Source organism: Notolepis coatsorum (genome assembly GCF_963971535.1).
Source record: "Notolepis coatsorum genome assembly, chromosome: 2".
NCBI classification, from domain to species: Eukaryota; Metazoa; Chordata; class Actinopteri; order Aulopiformes; family Paralepididae; genus Notolepis; species Notolepis coatsorum.
In genome coordinates, this window is record NC_140166.1 from 153715892 (window position 1) to 153740981 (window position 25090).

The following is a 25090-nucleotide window of genomic DNA, read 5'->3' on the forward strand; positions in this document are numbered from 1 at the left end:
TACGCATTAGGGATGAGTTAGAATTTTCGACTTTTCGAATAGTCGTGCCAGTCTCCATATTCGATTTTCATGTCAGAGTCGAAAAATATATATATAATTATGTATTTATTTTTATAATTATTATATATTTTTTTATAATTATTATTGAATTTTTATATTTAGAGGCAGCCTAATTTTCATAGCCTAATTGATCTAAAAGATGCACATGCTACTGTTTATTTTTGTTTATTAAAACCGGTTGATAGGCCAATGCAATGCTGTTATTATAATATATGCTACGGTGGTGAATGGTGTCATTTTGATTTATTGTCAGCTGAGCCAATCAACGTTCTGAAGGATTATCTGCCTATTTATGTGCAATACCCTTTGATTTTAATGATCCATTCTATAAAAAATAATAACTGAATTTAACTGAAACTGAACATTTTAACTGAATACAATTATTTTCGGTCGTCAAATTCAGATTCAATGGGAACACCTGTGTGTGATGACGTCACGTGACTGAGAGGAATGGCATGCTGAGTGCTCTACACAGCTCTGTCCTTAAAGGGGAACTATCTTATAAATGGCCTTTTTGAGTGTTTAGCATTGTTTCCTAGCTATGTGAACTTATATTAATATGATCTATGTCTCAAAATTCTCATATTGGCGCATTCTTCCAATTCTCCTCTCACAATATTCACCCTCACTGAACTGAGTCATTTGAAAATGTGCGCGATATGTGATGTCATAAAGACACCGCTGCATGTTAATGTTGAGATACAAGATGAGCTGCACACAGTGGCACCTGCACCTGCACCTGCACCTGCAGCCCAGGCTCAAAACGGCTCGAGATCTTGAGGTAGAAAAATGCTGTTTTTGAGGACTTGATTAGAAATACAAAACAATGAATAAAAAAAATATATATATTACAGAGGTGTTCCATAGACTCACAGGAATTGTGTAAAAGTGCCCAAATAGTGAAAGAAATAGTAAAATAGTTCCCCTTTAAAATATAGTATTTTGCTTCTAAATTATCATCTATTTAAACTGAAGAACTGGATTATTTTGTTCAAACATAGTTGACTGTCTGCATGTCTATTTCTGGCTCTTGCCGAGAAACCTGAACCTAGACAAAGAAAGGTGAACGGCGTGCAGCAATCAAACAAATTATGTCAAGCGAGGACACATCTGCCTGGGCGCAGCCAGTGATGGGCAAGCTACTTGGAAAATGTAGTAAGCTACACTACAAGTTACTTTGATTGATTGATTGAAAACTTTATTAACAGATTGCAGAATGGGTACAATACAGTACAGCTCAATACACACAATTGTTAAGGGGATGCAGACCAGAGAAAGACTTTCGTCTTGTTTACATCAGGGTCCCCCATTTTCAATTCATCAGGACATATATGACATACATGACATACAGATAGTCAGTACTGCTACATCTATACATTTATGACATACCAGATTTGCAAATACAGTACTGTTTGTGATACAGAAGGAGTCAAGAAAAGGGAGTATATACATTTGACGTAGAAACTGTACATTGGAGGAGGTTGGGTGGGGGGGGGTTGGGTACATTGGGATATTGACAACCATACTGGGTAATTTACATTGGAGGTGGTTGGGGGGGGGGGGGGCACACTGTATAAACAAGCAAAACTGTACATTGAGGGGGGGGGGGGGGGGGGGACACTGTACAAACAAACAAGATTGTACATTGGACTATTGACAAAACCATACTAGGTAAATGACTGTACATTGGAGGGGGTTGGGTTAGGATATTTACAGGGGCCAGTGTTGAATTGCAGTCTCCCGTAGGTGTCCCTTGAGAGAGGTTTTGAAAGTGGGTAGTGATCCACATTCCTTTACAGCTTTGGGTAGGGCGTTCCACATTGATGTGGCATAATTGCGAAACGTGTTTAGTCCCTTATTTGAGCCGAATCTGGGTTTAACATGATTTGTGGAGCTCCCTCTGGTGTTGTGATCGTGGTATTCACTGACCTTTGGGAAGTATTTTGACATGTACATGGGTACCTTGGTCGTGTAGTGTATCTTGTAGACCAGGCCCATTGCAAGTTGCTGTACTCTGTCGTCTACTCTAAGCCATCCTAGGTTGTCAAAGTGGGCAGTGGTGAGGTGGGTTCTAGGAGTAAGGTCAAGCAGTAGTCTGACCAGTTTGTTTTGAGATGTTTGTAATTTTGTTTTTAGCGCCTTTGAGGTGCTTTGGTACCATGAGGTGCAAGCATAGTCGTAGTACCCCTGAATGAGTGCTCCTGCCAGAGTCTTCAGGGTATTCTTGTTTACCAGAGAGGAGATCCGGTACAAGAATCGAGTTCGTTGGTTGACTTTTTTTATTACATTGGATGCCATTTTGTCACAGGAGAGATTAGCCTCTAGGATGGAACCCAGGTAGGTAATTTCATCTTCCCTTGTGACAATATTGTCACCCACTGTAACTGAGAAGCCGTCGGTCTTGCTGAGTTTGTTATTTGAACCGAAGAGAATGGACTCTGTTTTGCCCATGTGTAATGATAGTTTGTTATCAGCGAGCCATATGCAGATTCTGCCTAGTTCCGAGCTGAGGGTTTTTTCAACCTGTAACTTGTTCTTGTCAGAGACCAGCAGGGCTGAGTCGTCCGCAAACAGGAACAAGTTGCAGTCACAAGCTGACGACATGTCATTTGCATAAATTAGGAACAGTAGCGGTCCTAGTATGCTTCCTTGTGGAACACCACAGCTCACTGTGAGGGGGGGGGATAGGGTACCGTTTACCTCCACCATCTGTTCCCTCCCCTCAAGGTAGGATTGCATCCAGCTCACTGATAGACTATCAAAACCAATTGCTTTTAGCTTGTCAATCAGAATGGAGTGATTGACCGTGTCAAAGGCCTTTTGTAGGTCCAGCATGACCATGCCGCAGTATTTGCCTGCGTCCACCTCTTGTTTGATGTGGTCATTCAAATAGAGAAGGCATGTGTCAGTGGAGTGGGATGTTCTGAAGCCAGATTGGAATTCGTAGATTAGATTTTTTTCCGCTAGGTACTTTTCGACCTGTTCGTAGACAATTTTTTCCATGACTTTCGAGATGGAGGTGAGAATAGAAACAGGGCGGTAGTTGCCTGGGTCTAATTTGCTGCCCTTTTTGTGCAGAGGGGTCACCCTCGCAATTTTGAAGTCCTTGGGGACGTGTCCCTGTTTTATGGAGAGGTTTATTATGTGTGTGATGATTGGGGTGATGGCGGCTGCTGAGTCTCTGAGGAATTTGGAGGGGATGTTGTCATGGCCAGTGGCCTTGTTAGGTTGGAGGGCGCTCAGTTTATTGAGTACCTCATCTGTTGTTACCATTTCCAGCTTGAAGTCGTCCTTGCGGACCCCTAGGTTTTTGTAGTAAGCTACTATGTGTTCTACCCCATAAAGCCCTGAGTGGGAGGGTAGTTTGTTTACCAGTGTTGTGGCTATGTTTGTGAAGAACATTTTTAAGTAATTGGCTACATCCAGCTTGTCTGTGATGAGCGTGTTGTCTGTTTTTATGTTTATGTTTGAGAATCTGGTTTTAAGTTTTTTACTGCATCCTAGTTGATTATTGAGTAATTTCCAAAGTTCACATGGTTTGTTTTTGTTTTCCTCAGTTTTGTCATTGATGAAATTCTTTTTTGCAGTTTTGATCATGGAGTTTACGTCGTTTCTTAGTCTGTTTCTTTCTAGTTTGAGTTCAGTCACGTGGGCTTGGAGTTCACTGCTCGTGCTTTTAGTAAGCTTTGACTGACTTTTACGAAGCATTTTTTGTCTCTGGTTTTCATAGCGGCCAGTATTTCGGAGTGCATCCACGGCTCAGCGCGATTGTTTACCCTGGTGGTTCTTAGGGGGGCCATGTCGTTTAGTATTGTTGAGAATTTGGTTTTGAAACCAAGCCATGTTTCTTCAACCAGTGTACCATTGAGTTCATCTGACCACTCTACTCTCGATTAAATATAGCTCAACTACACGGAAGCTATCCCCAGAAAAATTTAGCAAGCTACACTACAAGAACATGGCAAAAATAGCTAGCTACATCGGCACTACTTTTAATTTTTTTTACTTCATGATCAAGTTTCCACCAAACAAATAGGCAGGCAAAAAATGCTCAGTTTGATTGTTTATTATAAAACCAACTGAAACTGGAAACAAGCCCTCTGTCTGGCTTTTTGTGTCATTATTTTAACATGAACTTGTATTAATGTACCTTGCGGCACCATGTACAAAATGTTAATAAAGTATGAGGAAAAAACTGTGGAAACGTAATAAATAAAAGGCAGTGAAACAATAAATAAACACCAAAATATATACTATCTCTATTGGAATGGAGACTTTTCAGCACAGGATAAACTACTGTTTCAACTCAAACCACAGTAGCAAAATGACAACCTGGCCAAAGAGAGTGCAAGAAACATTTGTCTCACAAAACAGACATTAACGAAATCCATCTTTACATGAACGGACATATATAGAACAGAACAAACTCATTTTTGTGCCATTTGCACGGACTGGTTCATGTGGTCTGTTTTGATTTTCACTTCCTGGTTTGCGGAGGCTTGCAATGGCATGCCCCGCCCTATCCTGCCACTGATTGGCCTACCCGTAATGTTTTGCCCTAACCTTACCCAATCGTGAGTCATCATACTCGTATCTAAACCAACCAACCAATCATATTGGGTTTTCTCCGGCGATTTTCCCCCCACACATCTTTATTTAGCAGTCCAGGCAGTTTCTCCCGACAGTAGCGTGTAGCGTTTGTTCACGCTACATCACTACTTGGGTCTAAAAATAGCTACACTACAAATATCGCTACTTGGTTCAAAAGTAGCGACGCTACCATCACGCTACTGAGAAATGTAGCTAAGCTATGTAGCGTTGCTACTTGTAGCTAGCTACTGCCCAACACTGGGCGCAGCTACTCCTAACGGAGGTGAGCGACCTTAAATTATCGGTTGAAAGAAGACTGGATGAACTTGGCAATTCAATGAAAGACCTAAAAAAAGAGACACAGGCTATTCTGAACAGAGTCTCTAATGCAGAAAAAATAATCGGGATCTAGAAGACCAGTGTGCGGCCAATAGTAAAACCCTGCAAGTCCAAGCCAAAGAGCTGAACACGCTACAAACGAAGTTTAGTAACTTGGAAGCACAAAATCAGAGAAATAATCTGATCTTTGTTGGCCTGGCAGAAGGACTGGAGACAGGCAACCCAGACAAGATGATGGGCGACATATTAAAATATATTCTGGATGGTAAAGAAGACGAGCCAACACCAGAAATTGAAAGACAGCACCGTAGCCCACGTCCCCGCCCGGCTCCAGGTGAGCCACCGCGGCCGTATCTGGTGCACATACGGAGATGGAGCGACAGACAGAGGATCCTCCAGGCCGTGGTGGAGAAAAGGCAACTATCCTGGCAAGGACAACCACAAAGTCTTCCAGGATCTACCAATGGAGATTAAAAGAAAGCGTGCAGAATATGATGACATCAGAGGGAAACTCCGCAGAGAAACGTCCCTGCGCTATGGAATACTTTACCCAGCGAGGCTTATCACCATTGATGAGGTGAAATATATATACAACAACGCATTGGAGGCTGCTGAAGATTTGAAGAAACGATTACCCAAGATCTTTGGTTGACATGAGTGAGAGGAACAGAGGCATAACTGCACCAGCGTCACTGTAAGCCCCCCTGTTTTTTGTATCTTATTTTTCTTCTATACCTTCATTCATTATGCTTTACTGCTGGGGGTGGGACTGATGGAATTGAGATTTTTTATGTTACACAATGAACAAGTGAAAAATGAACTAATCACACTCTCTCCCTCATAAACATAACGCTGGTGCCCGCAATCGCATATTTTTTAATTGCGCAAGTTGATTGAACTTTGAGAACGGAGCTGTGTAGGATGCAGCACGGCCGTGCCTGCTCTGCTCGCGGACAAGGGATGGACATTAAGTCTATCTCTGTTTTGTTTACTGTTTTTCCTTTGCCTAATGGCTTATTGTATGTATGTCTTGTACTTTTTATGTCTTTGTCTATCCATACATGTTGTTGCAGAGTTTACAAGGAGGAAGCTGTAAAGTTGCTTGATAAAAATAATGGGACCTAATAATGTAAATTTGATTAGCTGGAATGTGAAAGGTATTTCAAACAAAACGAAAAGATATAAAATTATTACATATTTGAAATCCCTATCATGTGATTTGGCAATGCTCCAGGAGACTCATCTAAATGAAATAGAATCAGTTAAATTGAAACAAAGATGGGTAGGTCAAGTTTTCTCAGCACCAGGCAGTGGAGCCTCTAGAGGGGTAAGCATCCTGATTTCAAAGAAAATATCATTTAAACTTTCAAAACAAATAGTTGATAAAGATGGTAGATATATAATTTTGTCAGGCATTTTACAAAATGAAAAATGTACTTTAGTAAATGTATATGCCCCTAATACGGGACAGAATACTTTTTTGTCGAAGCTGAATCTGGTGCTGGCAGAATTTGCAGATTATCCCATTCTGATGGGTGGGGACCTAAATTTGGTTAGCAATGCTTCGATTGATAGGACTGGGCGCCCCCTCCCACTATAGATGGAGCATTGTCAAGTGCACTTAAAGAAATGCAATACTCACTTGCATTAACCGATATTTGGCGTGTTGTCAACCCTGACACACGTGAATATACTTTTTACTCCCACGCTCATAATTCATATTCCAGGATTGACTATTTTCTCTTCTCACAATCCTTGGTGGGTAATGTAATTGATTGCAAAATTCATAACATACTTTTATCAGACCATGCGCCCCTGTCAGTCCTTTTTACTCCTGCTGTAATTAACAATAAAACCAAACAATTGAGATTTAATAACTCCTTATTGAAAGATCAAGTTTTTATGTCTATGATTGAGGAGAAAACACAGGAGTACATTAGTATTAATCTTACATCAGTCCAGTCAGTGCAGACTGTATGGGAGGCTTATAAGGCAACCTGTAGGGCAGGGATCGGCAATAGGCGGCCCGCGGGCCGACATTGGCCCGCCAGCAATAATTTCTGGCCCGTCAGATTATTTTGAGAATATGATATTTATTTTACGCGCGGGAAATATTCACTCGGGACGCCAGGGTGTCTTTTATTGTGAAGCTGTATCTATCTACCGGTAGTCATCAAAAGCATGTCTGTCACTATAGCCAATTGAAATGCTAGAAATGGTCACGTGGACTGGGAGAACCAATGGCGTGTATATTTCCCTAACGCACTTTCACTTCCGCGTTCGAGATGGAGCGAGTAACAAAATGTGTTAAAAAAACAAAACAAACATCTTTGGATAGCTTCTTATATATATAATATAACGCTGCTTTTAATAAACAGGAGCCATACTTAAAATACGGGTTTATCGCAACAGGTCGGTGATTCTTGCGTGCCGAGCCGACGTCCTCTCTGCGTAATATGTGGCGACAACAACAACAACAACAACATCAACAACAACAACAATGAGGAAATGATGACAACTGTGTTCAAGTTGGCAGATAAAGTAGCTGCATTCAACGCCAATCTGGAATTGGAGGGCGGCGAGTGGATATGTGACATGTTTCAAACATTAGCAGGGATTTTGGAGGACTTAACAACAAACAAGGTATGGTGAGTCGTGTTTTCATGCATTCTGTCTTCTGATCTGTTCATCATGCGCCGCGGTGATCTGCAACAGCTGATCTGCTGTTCATGAATGAATGAATGAATGAAAACTTTATTTAACAGATTGCAGAATGGGTACAATACAGTACGGCGCAATACAAACAGTTGTTAAGGGGATGCAGACTATATTATATTAAATTAGCCATTTGATTTTGATCCTGGCCCGCCAAGCAATGGCTTGGGGAAAATCTGGCCTGTGGCCAAACCTAATTGCCGACCCCTGCTGTAGGGGCTGGATTATAAGCTACTCAACAGCTAAGAAAAATGAAAAAATGGCAAGGAAACATGGTCTGATTACTGAACTTAAGTCCTTGGAATCTAGTCATATGTTGGACCCTGACAATTTAGAACTGAAAAACGCAGTGTTGGTTATAAAAACAGAATTACAAGCAATTTTACATGAGGAAAATGCATTTGCCCTCTTTCAGTTGCGTCGAAAATATTATGAATCTGGTGATGAGGCTGGTAAAATGCTTGCTCTCAGACTGAAGAAGCAAGAAAATCGTCAATCAATCTCTAGCATATATGATGAAGATGGCTCTTTGATTTGTGATCAACTTCAAATCAATCAAGCATTCACAAAATTTTATAGCACACTGTATAAATCAGAATGTTGTACGAGTGAAGATGAAATGGAAAACATTTTCAGAGATATAAATCTCCCAACCCTCTCTGAAGAGGAAAGGGAATCATTGGATGCACCTATCATGGAAAATGAAATTAAATCGGCTATCAAATCCCTCTCAACCGGTAAAACGCCGGGTGATGATGGCTATACAAGTGAATTTCTTAAGTGTTTCCAAGTCACTCTTACACCACTTCTAATATTGCTGTTTAATGATATACCTGTAGTGGCCAATCAATCCATGCCGCTAACCATTTATATTTCATTGATTCCAAAACCTGGCAAGGATCACTTGCAAATGTGTAATTTCAGACCTTTGAGTATTTTAAATAATGATTATAAGTTATTTGTGAAGGTCCTTGCAGGGCGATTGGAAAATGTTATAGCCTCACTGATTCATATTGATCAGGCTGGCTTTGTACAGGGTCGTCTAGCTTCAAATAACATGAGGAGGCTAATGCATGTTATGTCAAGGGCGGGGGCCTCCCATCATCCAGCGATGGCAATATCGCTGGATGCTGAGAAAGCCTTTGATCGAGTGGAGTGGAAATATCTGTTTTATGTACTTCGTAAATACGGATTTGGACCGGTTCTCATGAACTGGATAAAGGCACTTTACCATGAACCGGTTACGTCAGTCAGAACAAATGGTATAAGGTCTGAGCCATTCCATCTCTATCGATCTACCCGCCAAGGATGTCCGGTTTCACCGCAAATTTAAATTCTTTCCCTCGAACCACTTGCCTGTGCTATACGTGCTCATAAGGAAATCAGTGGTATTCGTATTGGTAGTTGTGAATATAAGGCCAGCCTGTTTGCTGATGACATATTATTAACACTAACAAATCCTAGCCATTCCATCTCTCAAGTGCTAAAGCTTATAGATACATTTGGTAAATCTTCGGGCTATAAAGTGAATTATAGTCAAAGTGAAGCTATTCCACTTAACAACCTAACTTTTCAACCACATCTGGGTTCTGCTCCTTTCAATTGGAAGCCAAAAGGAATTAAATACCTGGGAATTCAAATCTGATCTCCCATTGAAAAAATGGTTGAGGTAAATACATCGGACCTTTTAAAGAATATAAAGGAGGACATCAAAAGATGTACAGTATTGCCTTTATCCCTATGGGGCAGATCTGATATTATAAAAATGAATTTGTTACCAAGGATAGCTTTTTTGATGTCCTCTATACCGTTAAAGTTCCCTCCTAGTTGGTTCAAAGAAATAAACAAATTATTTTCTGGCTTCCTATGGAACAACAGAAAACCTAGAATCAGCCATAAAAAACTTATAAAACCAAGAAGTAGTGGAGGAATAGGACTACCAGATATCCACCAGTATTACATAGCATATAACTCAAGATACCCCTTGAAGCTGGCTTACAATAGTGTGAGACAGATTGGCAGCTGGGAATGGCTTGGAGAACAAATTATAGAAGAACATAACAAAGATCTATCTCTTTCAATGTTGTGGTATAACCCAAAAATCACTCCCAGACTGGACAATCAGCTTTTAGAATTTTCATGTGAAATAGTGAAAATCTTACATAAACGCCTGACCTTTAGTGGATATTCCTTACCATCATGTCCATTATGGAAAAACCCGTTGCTCTCTGCAGGAGGTAAAACCCTTAAAAATAATGTATGGCAACAACATAATATAACACAGGTGGGGCAAGTGATCGAAAGGGGAAATATGATACCTTTTAATGAACTTAAAACACAGTTTGGGCTGAAAGACACAGAATTTGTATCTTATTTACAAATACAATCAGTTATTAAATCATTGTTGTCTAAAGGCATAGCTATAGGAACAAACAGAGTCTTGGAAGAGACATTAAGGGGAATTACAGGCAGGAAAGGCATTGTCTCTGCAATGTATAAACTATCATGTTCAACCACCCCTGATACCAATACCCAAACTAAAGTCCAATGGGAGCGAGACATGGGCATACCCATATCTGAAACACAATCCGAAGCAGCACTTAGGAATAGTACTAAAATATCAAAATGTGTTAGATATAAAAATATACAATTAAAGATACTACACAGGGCCTATATAACACCCTGTACACTGAATAAAATGAATCACACCCTACCCAAATTGTGCTGGCATGGGTGTGGAGTAGAGGGTACGCTCATGCACTTGCTGTGGCACTGCCCGCTTGTTAGGACATTTTGGTTGGACATTGCTGAGGACAGTCAGTTACTCTCCAAATTGACATTAATCATTGCCCTATAACGTGTATATTGGGTGTAAAAATGGACACTCCTCAAGCAAAGATTGTAAATAATATTGTAGCACTGGCTTTTCTAGCATGCAAACGGATTATTTTAATGAACTGGAAAGAACGCAAACCGAACTGCTTCAGTTTGGAGAACTGGCGCAAGGACTTCATGGACTTGTTATCAATTCTCCACTTGCACAATCTCAAAGTAGCCATTTCCGGCTGACTTCCGGTTGCCAATGGCACTTCCTGTCCCATCCAAATACATTGGTTTTAGCTACTTTTCTCACCTTATTTAAACAACTTTGTCATCACAGAGAGGCAATGAAACGTTTGTATTATTATATTATAGAATGTATTTAATAAGCAAACGTTTGTCAGCAGGGTCTTTGGGCTGTATTTCATGTAAAAACGTTTACTGTTAGTTTCCTTGCTCAGCCAGCATTAGCTAACAGAAGCTAGTGGTTAAACAGGCCGGATTAGCTTTGAGCTAACTATCTTTCCCGACCCATGTATTCATTCCATTCTAAACATAACGTTAGTTTACAAAACATGACTTGTCTATATAACGTTGAGGAACAAATTATAAGTGTGTGGGTGTGTGTTTTGGTGAACATTGGACTGCAAACAGAAAATGCATCACAGTTACAGACAGTAGCTACTGTTAGCTGCACTCAGGCGGCGCGATCAGCCTGTTGGACAGGGAATGAAGATCTCCAGCGAACACTTCATTGCCTCGGATTATGTTGTTGGGGGTGGAAGGTTTGTCCAGAAGACCACTAATCAGCTGAAGCCTGATGCGGTTCCCTCGGTCTTCGACAGACAGACCGGCGCAGGCTCCAGTTAGTTAGCACCAGCCAGGTATCAACGTTAGCTCTCAGAACGATAGCCAGTTAGCCAGCACCAGCCAGGTATCAACGTTAGCTCCCGGAACGATAGCCAGTTAGCCAGCACCAGCCAGGTATCAACGTTAGCTCCCGGAACGATAGCCAGTTAGCCAGCACCAGCCAGGTATCAACGTTAGCTCCCGGAACGATAGCCAGTTAGCCAGCACCAGCCAGGTATCAACGTTAGCTCCCGGAACGATAGCCAGTTAGTTAGCACCAGCCAGGTATCAACGTTAGCTCTGGCTATCGTTCTGAGAGCTAACGTTGATACCTGGCTGGTGCTAACTGGCTATCGTTCCGGGAGCTAACGTTGATACCTGGCTGGTGCTAACTAACTGGCTATCGTTCTGAAAGCTAACGTTGATACCTGGCTGGTGCTAACTAACTGGCTATCGTTCCGGGAGCTAACGTTGATACCTGGCTGGTGCTGGCTAACTGGCTATCGTTCCGGGAGCTAACGTTGATACCTGGCTGGTGCTGGCTAACTGGCTATCGTTCCGGGAGCTAACGTTGATACCTGGCTGATGCTGGCTAACTGGCTATCGTTCCGGGAGCTAACGTTGATACCTGGCTGGTGCTGGCTAACTGGCTATCGTTCCGGGAGCTAACGTTGATACCTGGCTGGTGCTGGCTAACTGGCTATCGTTCCGGGAGCTAACGTTGATACCTGGCTGGTGCTGGCTAACTGGCTATCGTTCCGGGAGCTAACGTTGATACCTGGCTGGTGCTGGCTAACTGGCTATCGTTCCGGGAGCTAACGTTGATACCTGGCTGGTGCTGGCTAACTGGCTATCGTTCCGGGAGCTAACGTTGATACCTGGCTGGTGCTAACTAACTGGAGCCTGCGCCGGTCTGTCTGTCGAAGACCGAGGGAACCGCATCAGGCTTCAGCTGATTAGTGGTCTTCTGGACAAACCTTCCACCCCCAACAACATAATCCGAGGCAATGAAGTGTTCGCTGGAGATCTTCATTCCCTGTCCAACAGGCTGATCGCGCCGCCTGAGTGCAGCCAGCCTGAGTGCAGCTAACAGTAGCTACTGTCTGTAACTGTGATGCATTTTCTGTTGCAGTCCAATGTTCACCAAAACACACACCCACACACTTATAATTTGTTCCTCAACGTTATATAGACAGGTCATGTTTTGTAAACTAACGTTATGTTTAGAATGGAATGAATACATGGGTCGGGAAAGATAGTTAGCTCAAAGCTAATCCGGCCTGTTTAACCACTAGCTTCTGTTAGCTAATGCTGGCTGAGCAAGGAAACTAACAGTAAACGTTTTTACATGAAATACAGCCCAAAAACCATGCTGACAAACGTTTGCTTATTAAATACATTCTATACTATAATAATACAAACGTTTCATTGCCTCTCTGTGACGACAAAGTTGTTTAAATAAGGGGAGAAAAGTAGCTAAAACCAATGTATTTGGATGGGACAGGAAGTGCCATTGGCAACCGGAAGTCAGCCGGAAATGGCTACTTTGAGATTGTGCAAGTGGAGAATGGAACAGGCTGCTCTATCTCTTCAAGAGAGTGATAGGCCCGATGGCCTTCAAGGTCCCCTGAACTTTATTAGTCAAGTCAAGTCAAGTCAAGAGTTTTATTTGTCACGGCATACAAGTATACAATGAAATGCGAGTGGTCTTGCCCGCAACGATGTGCAATACAGTGGTAAAACATATAATAGAATCCAATAAAAACAACATTGTGCAATAACAGGTAACATGGTGTGACATCTCGGTATCTGTACATAGTTATTTACAGAGCATATAGGACATGCTAGGTAGCTTTGGTAGTGCAATACACTGTTACTGTTGCTATACTAATTTAAAGTGGCCTTTCCTTTTGGCAATAAGTGTGGGTGAGTGCGGCATGAGTGTGTGCCCGCTCATGTTAAAGTGTTAAAGTGGCTGCTAGTGCACAGCGTGCGTGTCGTGTGTGTGCTCATGTGTGCTTGTGTGTGGATAGTTCAGTGTTCTGTGGCACTCGATGTTCATTGTTCAAGGCTCTGATGGCCTGGGGGAAGAAGCTGAGCCTAAGCCTCTCTGTCCTAGTAGCTGGGGTTCGCAGGCGTCTGCCTGACCTCAGCAGCTGGAACAGGCTGTTATTGGGGTGGTGGGGGTCTTTCATTATTCTGCAGGCTCTGGATTTGCACCTCTTGTTGTATAGAACCTGCAGGGGAGGTAGTGCAATACCCGTGGTACGCTCGGCTGAGCGCACCTCACATCCTCTGAGATGTGGACCCCCAGGTACTTAAAGCTGCTCACCCTGTCCACGGTAGCCCCGTTAATCCTCAGTGGTGTGTGTGTCTCCTGCTGTCCTCTCCTATAATCCACGATCAGCTCCTTGGTTTTACCAATGTTCAGGAGCAGGCTGTTGTCCTGGCACCAGCGTTCCAGTACCTCAACCTCCTCCCGGTAGGTCTTCTCGTTGTTGTCCGAGATCAGCCCCACCACCACCGTGTCGTCTGCGAACTTCCCTATGGAGTTGGAGCTGAACTTGGCCACACAATCGTGTGTGTAGAGTGAGTACAGCAGGGGGCTCAGAACACAGCCCTGGGGGGACCCGATGCTCAGGGTGATGGTGTTGGAGGTCTGACCCCCCACCCTGACCGCCTGGGGTCTTTCGCTCAGAATGTCCAGTACCCAGGCGCTCAGGGCGGAGCTCAGACCCAGCTCGATCAGCTTGTCCACCAGTCTGGTGGGGACTATGGTGTTGAACGCTGAGCTGTAGTCAATGAACAACAGTCTCACATAGCCCCCCTTCTGACGGTCAAGGTGAGAGAGGGTGCTGTGCAGTACCTGGGAGACCGCGTCGTCAGTGGACCTGTTTGTCCTGTATGCAAATTGCATAGGGTCCATATCACTGGCACAAATGTGGTCCTTGACCAGCCTCTCGAAACATTTCATGACCACAGAGGTGAGTGCCACCGGTCTGTAGTCATTTGGACATGTTGGCGAGGGTTTCTTCGGTACAGGGATGATGGTAGACATCTTGAAGCAGGCAGGGACCACTGACTCCGCCAGGGATTGATTAAATATGGCGGTGAAGATTAGATCACTATCTGGAATATGTTTGTGTACTGAACCTTTGTAACACTCTGCAACCCCCCCCCCCCCCCCTCACCCCCTTGTTGTTGTTGTTGTTGTTGTTGTTGTTGTTGTTGTTGTTGTTGTTGTTGTTGTTGTTGTTGTTGTTGTTGTTGTTGTTGTTGTTGTTGTTGTTGTTGTTGTTGGTGGTGGTGGTGGTGTTGTTGTTGTTGTTGTTGTTGTTGTTGTTATTATTATTATATTTTTGTCTTAGTTTGTCTTGTCATGTATGTATTGTCTTGCTTGTGAAAAATAAAAAACTTTAAATATGAAAAAAATTATTCAGATTCAGAGTTGTATTTGCCACATGGAAGCAATACAATCATAGAGTTTTCATACAAAATCACAAATACCATACCATGGGCAAAAGGAGCAGGACGAAGAATAATTCTTATAGTTACCTGCCCCTTATTCCTAAACTAAACAAGTATTACTTGATGGTCGGCGTACAACCTAATTTACACAAAATAATAATTTATACCACATACAAAGAAACAAACAATCCTCAGATTATACAAGAAAAAATCTTAAGAACAGTAGACTATTCGAAAATGATTTTAGTCAGTCATGCACAACCCTAGTACGCATGGGTCAGAGAGCTTGGAGCGAAGCATTTAATGGATTCCTCAATTGTCTACCACTATGCTTTGACGAGCAGGATTCAGGAGTGGAACACATCAACTGTTCCAATCCTCCTCTCCGTGATGAGGTGACACAGGTCAAGGTCATTTCCAGCAAGTGCTGGGGTTCTAAGCTCACGCCGCCAACGGTTTGCCTGATCGATGGTGACCCTGTACCCCCTCTTCAACAGCTATTCCCCCTCCTGCTTCTATAGCTCTGTGGCGTCGAACAACAACACCCAGGCCCTCTCTCTGCTTCCTCAGTGTCTCCTGTTTCCTCCCCTGCAAGGCTCAACACCTCCATGCCCCCCCCACACTCCCGGATATGTCTCATATCGATGTGCCACAGCAGGGACACAGCACCTCCCAGTCTCCCCCCAGCCTCCACATTGATTATCTAGGACTCCATATAGAGCGCTGTATCTCTGTCCGGGGAGCGTGTCTCTCTGTCCCCCCGGAGCTCTGGTGTCAGACGGAGACGACATGTTATACCGAGCATCCTGGACCAGGCGCTCCATCTGCCAAAAATGTGGTCAACCACGTCGGGGGCCAATAACAGTCAAATGGGACAAATCCGAGAAGCTTAAGGGAGGACTTAATTTCTCTCATAGACACTCTCTTGAGGTTCGTTAAGCTTTGCCACCTTCGCCTGTGTTTAAACGGCTAGTGTAATTTGGGGAACAATTACATTTGGAGACAATACCAATGTATTTTATGCACTTAAAACAAGATGGGATTCATCCCAACTGGGCTGGCTCTAGGCTACTGATGAATTATTAATTCAGACATTATAATCTTGATTTAAATCTAAAATGGGAGACTAATGGTGTCTGACTATTGCAGGGAAAATCAGAATCAGAAAGGTCTTTATTGCCAAGTATACTTTACACATACAAGGAATTTGCTTTGGACGTTAGGCTACTGGTGCGACATTAGCGGACAGACATTAACAGACAGATAATACAATAAAGTGGTGGAGTAAAGTAAAATGAAATATGGGCTAAGTTAGTGTTACATCCCAATGTATATATTCCCCAGTGTGTGTCTCCATGTGTGTGTGTTCTCCATTTTGTTTCCTCCCTCCAGCCATTGTTCCCTTCCCCATTGGTCCCTGCCAGGCCAATCCTTCCATTATTGCAACACAGCAGTGATTGGTGGATGGCTTTCCAGACTCCAACACTCAATCCACACCACCCAATCATGGATCACCCCACACCTGTTAAAACATGGCTTCTCACTTCAGTCTCTCTCTCTCTCTGGCATGAGGCTAGGCTTGTTGTGATTTTGGTAAACCTGTAACTTTGACAGCATTGCATTTCGTTTATTGGCCTTTGGTGCTTAGTAGTAATTTCCTTTTGTGTGTATGGCCACAGAGAGAGCATTGTTAGTTATGGTTTGTTTTTGTATATATTCTGCTTTTGTTTCTGTATAATTAATGTGTTTTTCTCTCTTTCTCAGGAAGCACAGATGGGGTGAGCTGCCATTTCCTTTGGACATTGTTTTCTCCTGTTTTGGTTAGGTAAGAGTAGTTTAGGTAATGTAATCTTTTTTACCATAGATTAGATTGTGTTTATTTGGAGTATAGTGGTGTTTGTTTGTTGTTTTGGCCTGGGCTCACCCCTGAGCTACATGTGCTTCCTTTGCCTCTATTCAATAAATATCATTGTTGTTTACAAACCTGGTCCATCTTTTCTGTCAACCAACTGTTATGTTACAGCCCTTTACCCTTAGACTCACAGGGGTCGTAACATAAATGGGGGCTCTGCCTGGATTTTGTAACCCGTGTTCAATTGTTGGTTGATGGATTTGGTGAACTGTGTTTGTTTACACTTGTATAGTTATTAATTAATTTGTGTAAAAATGGCATTTGTGTAAGAAAAAAATAATGGCAGTTAGTACTTTTGATCTGGGGAAATTCTTGAGCAATCCTACTTGGGAAGCGCTAGATAGCTGCCGCAAGGCAGACTTCGTGGAGATTGCCACACATTTTAAACTCTCGGTTCAACAGAAGCATCTTAAGCAGGATATCAGGTGTCTTGTGGTAGATAAGCTGTCGGAGCAGGGGACGCTTGTTTTACCTGCGGTCTCTGATGAACATGCAAGTCCTCCTGGTGAACCTACGGAAGCACAGCCTTCTGAGGAGCAAGCCCATGGTGCTGAAAAGGCAGGTGTGAACGTCACATTGCCACATTTTCACTTGACCTCTCCTGTGTCAACTGGGTCTCGAGAAGGGGCCCAGGTCAAGGTTAGAATAGCACGTCTCCAGATGGAGGCTCAGGAGAAGGCACAAGCACGTGAGGCGGAGTATCGGCTTCGTAGAATGGAGCTTGAGGCAGAAAATGAAAGGGCTGTTAACATTCGTAGGTTGGAGCTTGAGCATGAAGTGGAAAAAGAGCTCAGACTGCGGAGGTTGGAGCTGGAAGTCCTAAGGAGTGAATCCAACTATGCTACACCGACTCCTCCACAAGGCCCGGGTATGTCCTCCTCCACAGCTTATTCATCACACACTTTTGATATAAGTAAACACATTGCTTTGGTGCCTCCGTTCCGAGAGACAGAAGTTGATACTTATTTTAATGTGTTTGAGCGTATTGCTGCTTCATTGCGCTGGCCAAGAGAGGTCTGGCCTTTGTTGCTTCAATGCAAATTGACTGGTAAAGCCCAAGAGGTTTGTTCAACACTTTCCCTAGAAGATAGTCTATTGTATGATACTGTGAAGGCTGCCATCCTTCGTGCATATGAGCTTGTGCCCGAAGCTTATAGGCAGAGGTTTCGCAGTCACAAGAGAGCTGTCAACCAGACCTTTGTAGAGTTTGCTAGAGAGAAGGGAACTCTCTTTGATAAATGGTGTGCAGCAAGCAAGGCCTCAGATCTTAACTCTCTCAGAGAACTCATTCTATTAGAAGAGTTTAAGAATCGTTTGCCAGAGCGTATTGTAATTTACCTGAGTGAGCAGAAAGTGTCCACTCTGCAGCAAGCTGCTGTATTAGCTGATGAGTTTGCGCTAACCCATAAAACTGTGTTTGTAGATAGGCGTGACTCGTTTCTCCCCCATGATTTCTCTCAGAGACCTTCTGTCCCCAACCATTCAGAATTCACACACCCCCGACCAAAAATGTCACCTCCACGCTCAAAAGAGGAGCGGACATGTTACTACTGTCATAAATCTGGTCATGTTATTTCTGACTGTTTAACATTGAAACGTAAGCAGCAACCGTCCTCTCAGAACTTTAGACAACCCAAAGGGGTTGGTCTGATTAAAATGGCACCTGATTCCGATCAACAGATGCACAATGATCAGGATGTTCTCGATCCTTGTTTCAGGCCATTTACTTCCAAGGGTTTAGTTTCCTTGACAGGGGATCCAAAAGATCAGTGTACAGTTCAGATCTTACGAGATACTGGAGCCTCACAATCCTTTATCCTCTCTGATGTACTACCTCTGTCTGAGAAATCTTCCTGTGGTTCTAGTGTCCTAGTTCAAGGTATTGAGATGGGTTTCGTGCCAGCCCTGTTACACTGTATTCATGTACAATCTGATTTGGTCACTGGTTTCTTTAAAATAGGGGTAAGACCTTCCTTGCCAGTTAAAGGCATTTCCTTTATCATGGGAAATGATTTAGCTGGAGGACAGGTGAACGCTGTGCTGGAAGTGTTGGATCACCCAGACACAGATTCTCTGCCTGATGACTTGTCACAGAACTTCCCTGAAGTTTTTTCTGCAAGTGTTGTCACTCGGGCTCAATTGAAAAAGAGAGGTGATGAAATTAATTTGTCTGACTCTGTTTTTGCTTCAGCTTTTGTCAGGGAGGAGTTGCTGGCTCCAACTTCTGATACCGCTGACAAACCACCCACTCATAGTAAGGTACCCCCACAGACAACTGTAACTAGTTCCGACGCTTTGAAGTTACCCGTTACTCGTGAAATGCTAATTACTGCCCAGAAGGCTGACCCTTCTCTTGCAAAATGTTTCTCTTCTCTTGAAACAGAACAGAGGAGAGAGTTGCATTCTTATTTTGTGGATGAAGGAGTTTTGATGCGTACATGGAGGTCCCATGGTACTAGACTGGCAGAGCATGCACAATCGGAGATAGGGCTACCAGATCAGGTACCAGACTAGAGCACTGTTTATCAGATTGTTGTCCCTGCAGTTTATCGTCAGCATGTACTGTTCTTGGCCCATGACCACCCTTGGTCTGGACACTTGGGAGTCACTAAAACATACAACAGAATACTTCAACATTTCTTTTGGCCCGGTTTGAAGTCCGATGTAGCACAGTACTGTCGTACCTGTAGTACTTGTCAGATCACCGGAAAGCCAAACCAGGTAATTCCACCTGCTCCCCTCTGTCCTATACCAGCGGTCGGTGAACAATTTGAACATGTCATAGTTGACTGTGTTGGTCCGTTGCCAAGGACCAAAGCCGGCAATCAGTTTTTGTTGACAATAATGTGTACCGCCACCCGTTTCCCTGAGGCTATCCCTCTTCGCAGAATTACAGCGCCTGTAATAATTAAGGCTTTGACGAAGTTCTTCTCCACGTTTCGACTGCCTAAGGTAGTACAAACGGACCAAGGCACCAACTTCCTGTCTAGGTTATTTGAGCAAGTGTTACAGTCCCTGGGTATCCGACATATAGTGTCCAGTGCCTACCACCCTGAAACTCAGGGGGCTCTAGAACGTTGGCATCAGACCTTAAAGTCCATGCTGCGTAAATATTGCTTAGACACAGAGAAAGATTGGGATGAGGGTGTCCCCCTTGTTCTATTTGCTGCGCGAGATACCATACAGGAGTCTCTTGGTTTCAGTCCTGCTGAGCTCGTTTTTGGGCACACTGTTAGAGGGCCTCTGAAAGTTCTTAAAGAACGGTTCATGTCAAAGGGTGCCAGCACACCCACTAATGTTCTAGATTTTGTTAGCCAGTTTCGAGAGCGACTGCATCAGGCGTGCTCTCTCGCAAAAGAAGCGCTCTCTTCTTCCCAGAGAACTATGAAACGGCACTATGACGAGAAAGCTGTTTCTCGATCTTTCCAGCCAGGTGATAAGGTGATAAAACATGTTTAGTTGGTGTTAGGTGTCACACATGTTTTTGTCTTATGTATGGGGGTGTTACATCCCAATGTATATATTCCCCAGTGTGTGTCTCCATGTGTGTGTGTTCTCCATTTTGTTTCCTCCCTCCAGCCATTGTTCCCTTCCCCATTGGTCCCTGCCAGGCCAATCCTTCCATTATTGCAACACAGCAGTGATTGGTGGATGGCTTTCCAGACTCCAACACTCAATCCACACCACCCAATCATGGATCACCCCACACCTGTTAAAACATGGCTTCTCACTTCAGTCTCTCTCTCTCTCTGGCATGAGGCTAGGCTTGTTGTGATTTTGGTAAACCTGTAACTTTGACAGCATTGCATTTCGTTTATTGGCCTTTGGTGCTTAGTAGTAATTTCCTTGTGTGTGTATGGCCACAGAGAGAGCATTGTTAGTTATGGTTTGTTTTTGTATATATTCTGCTTTTGTTTCTGTATAATTAATGTGTTTTTCTCTCTTTCTCAGGAAGCACAGATGGGGTGAGCTGCCATTTCCTTTGGACATTGTTTTCTCCTGTTTTGGTTAGGCAAGAGTAGTTTAGGTAATGTAATCTCTTTTACCATAGATTAGATTGTGTTTATTTGGAGTATAGTGGTGTTTGTTTGTTGTTTTGGCCTGGGCTCACCCCTGAGCTACATGTGCTTCCTTTGCCTCTATTCAATAAATATCATTGTTGTTTACAAACCTGGTCCATCTTTTCTGTCAACCAACTGTTATGTTACAGCCCTTTACCCTTAGACTCACAGGGGTCGTAACAGTTAGGCACAATAGAATAATATATTTATGAAATAAAATAGGCCAGGGCTATACGCCTGTATAAGAGGTTGAAAAAGTGTGGTAATCTCAACCTGACCCTATCAGGCATAATCTAAAAAGTAATGTGAATATATATATATATATCTGTACATATCCCTTACCTACTCGTACTAGTTACGCTGCTGGTCAGTATGGCTTACTTACTACCATACTGGCTTTATACCTGTATCACTGTACATATGAATACTACACCTCTGTACATACATCTGATTAGTACTACACTCCGTAGTACTAATTTATATATTTATACCAAGTTTAATCACATGTACAATGTATATTACTATTGCACTTTACATTTGCACTCTGGTTGGACTTATTTTCGTTATACTGTACTTGTGCTGTATATTGACAATATATTTGAATCTAATCTAATCAATGCTATTAGATCTGATCGTATCTAACTGATATCAATGACTGACGTGAAATAAACAACATGATTCCGGTGGAAGTGTTCGCTTGCCCGAGTTGGCTCACTCATTTGTATCTTAATTTGCTCTTAATTTGATTGTGTCACAGACCAGCACGACGTTGGTAAATTAAAACAGCTTGTTTTCTGGTAAAACTTTTCTGATCGTGACGATTGTTAAATGGTCTTTTTTGCGATATTACAATTATGTTACTCTAGTATCGTGATAATATCATTGTGGGGCCTATTAAACATGATGGCCCTGATCCACAGCCGTCATCGTCTGGTCGCTTAATTTCTGGGTACTTTTTACACCCCTGTCTAATAGGAGTGATACAATTGTTGCTTCTGGCATCTTTGACTTTGGAATAAGTGACCATTTCCCCATAGCCTGCATTAGGGATAAGACTAAAGAAAGTTAAATCATGAGTAATTGTCAAGAGAGGTTTTATAAATGTTAAGGAGTAGGTCGTTTTACATGATCTTTATCATAGACATTTCAAATACATTTGAAATCCCAGATGATGAATTGGATCATTTTATAAATGCCTTCAGGTGGTGTAGCGGAGATTGCGCTCGTCACCAACGCCGGAGATGCTGGGTTCGAGCCCAGCTCTTGGCGTTGCCACCAGCTTGGCTGGCCGTTCACACTAATACAATTGGCAGTATTAGGGGGTGGGGAAGCTGGCGGGTGGGAATCTGGCGTTGTGGACAGCGACGCCTACAGGTCAGGTCTCGGCACTTGCTAAGCGGGGCAGGACTTGGTGGAGATAGCGTGCCCTCCCACGCGTTACACTTCACCAATGAGAGTCCTCGCTGCCAAGTGAAAAGACGTCACTGGCTGTCGGCGCACGTCTCGGAGGAAGCGTGCGATCGACTCGGGACGCCCTTGTACCGACTCGTAGTAGAACATGCATACAGCAGCCAGGTAGGGGAGGGGGGGGAATTGGCACAACAACTAATTGGGTCTGGGAGAAAACCAAAAAGAAATAATCAGAAACTAAAAATAAATAAAAAATAAAATAAACAAGGTTTAGTCCTTGGTTCACCACTGAACCACTATCATCTTTGTTCCAATTAAAGAATACGGCTTGGGTCCCTTGGCTTGCTTTTAGGAAGTTAAGAAATACATCCACATTGTCAGTGAGAAAAGCTAAATCTGACCATTACTTAAATACCATCTTTAGCTGTTATTCCAGCTAAATTCAGAAAGCTAGTGAATTCCACTAAGAATAGAAACGTTATTTCCAGGGGCGGCTGACTCATTATGACCATTTGTGCGTCGCCCTTCCTGCCACAGGCGAAGCATCTAATTTTATTCTGGAATGAATCTCAGAATCACTGTCTGACTCCATGGGCGACTTCTCTCTGGCTGCCGATCGCCCCTCAGTCCTCTCCTACATTCATGTGTTGGCATTTTTTTTTAAACACCACAACCTACAATGCATTTCTATGGGTTATTTTAGTGCAAGCCCTTACGTGCTTTGTCATACGTAAATCACAATAATAAAAATAATTGTCACTCTATTGGCTGAGCGCGTGCATTCGTTTGACATCACGTCCGGAATCACGCCAACCAGATAATACACACATAAACCAGAAAATGTATAATAATCACAAGATACATTCAGTGCTGGATGCAACCAAAATGGATTTATGGAGACATATTTATGGAAAGTTCAAGCTTCTCGAAGGGTTAGTGCAACACGCGACGGCTCTTCAAATTCGTACGCGATGTTCTACCGGCAGAAAAAAAAAGTCTCAGCCTCTGCGTTATGATATTATGATATGAAAATATAATTATAGTGCTGTCTTTTCCCGTTATTTTCTTCTCTGAGTGCTTCGTTTACATGTTAAAAACGATTTTCTTCTGGGGGACAATGCTCACACACCCCTACAGGCGTTTGGTTTACAAACATGTCACCTTTTTCACCTCTTATCAGTTTGCAGGTCTGGTTATATACTGTGAAACTGAGTGAATATGGCACCACCCCACCTAGAATATTTTTCACCAGCCGCCACTGGTTATTTCTCTGCCCATGCATGTAAATTCTGGTCAGTGACCTTTTGATCACAAGGAAATATGCATAGCTTTTAATAAACATTTCACTACTGCAGCTGGTCAACTATTTCAAAATGGGAGAATGGGACCATCAGTAATTCAGAAATGGACGTTTCTGTACATACTGTAAGTGTTACGTAGGTAGGTTGACCATCATTATTATTGTATTTATAATAACATGTTGAACATCAGGTTAGTATAAATGCAACCGACTTCTGCTATCATTCTTCCAGTCGGTTGTAGCCAGTGTCCTCTTTTTTACTGTGGTGTGCTGGGGAGACAACATCAGCTCGAGGGACTCCAGCAAGCTGAACAAGCTGGTGAAGAAGGCTAGCTCAGTAGTGGGTGGTGATCTGGATAATCTAGAGGTGGTGGCTGAGAGGGAGATGAGGCAAAAAGCTAGAAGCCATCCTGGAGAACCCCTCCCACCCCCCTCTATGAGGAGCTAGCCAGAATGAAGAGCACATTCAGCCAAAGACTCCCTCACTGGACTATCTTGTATTTTGTACTTTTTATATTGTATTTATATTTTATATTGTATCTATAGTGTATATAGATACTGGACTATATGTAGCTCTGTATCCCCCCCCCCATGCTGCTTTGACACCTGCATTTCCCCAAGTGGATTAATAAAGGATCATCTTATCTTATTTTAGTATAGGTAAATGATTTTGTATTTGTATAGTATGGTGCTGTGTGTTCTTTTTGGTAATCCTTCTTTCTGTTTCCCCTTCTCAGGTACCGCCCGCCCCCTTCCTGTAGAGCCTGCCCCTTCCTGTAGAGCCAGCCCCTTCCTGTAGAGCCCGCCCCATCCTGTAGAGTGTCTGGTGATGACTACAGCTATGGGCAATTACTCATTAAGGGGTGGGTGGATAAAACCTGAGTTCCCACACACATTCATGGCCTTATGCCACTGTTGTGGGACTATACATTTGTACGTTCAGTAGCCTTATTGTGTTCTTGCTGGTATATTTACCACGTGAGTTTAATTGTGTCTTGTGACACTTATATTATTAGTAGCCTTGTTTTTGTCTTGCTGGTGTATTTACCATGTGAGTGTGATTGTGTCCTGTGACACTTGGGTTACTTGTGTTTTGTTAGTGTTTCCCTTTGTTTTTCCCATTTAAGTGGGGTTATGGTTGTAGTGTTACCCCTTGCCTTGCTTTGTTTGTCTTATTGTATATTCCTGTTTTGTTCTCCCTTCCCTTATCCCAATTTGTGTGATTATGGTTTCCATTCCCTTTTTTATTTAATGAATATTAACTACTGGTGAAAAAGTTTTATTATTTCCTCCTGCCGGGACTTGTGTTACATGTTCAATACGGAACAACCCATTTGGGTATACACTATAGTTGTGTTTTAAACGGGTACATCTGTGATATATATCTATATAATACGTAACCACATAATATGTGACAGTAAGTGATGCTCCTCAGTTTACCCTCCAAATGCTCACACCTAATGAAGTTACTGGAGCACTTCTTGCCATTGATTCCAAGAAAGCAACTGGAGAAGAGAGGCTGGCTCTCTGCCTTGATGATTTCAGAATATATAACTTGTATTTTTA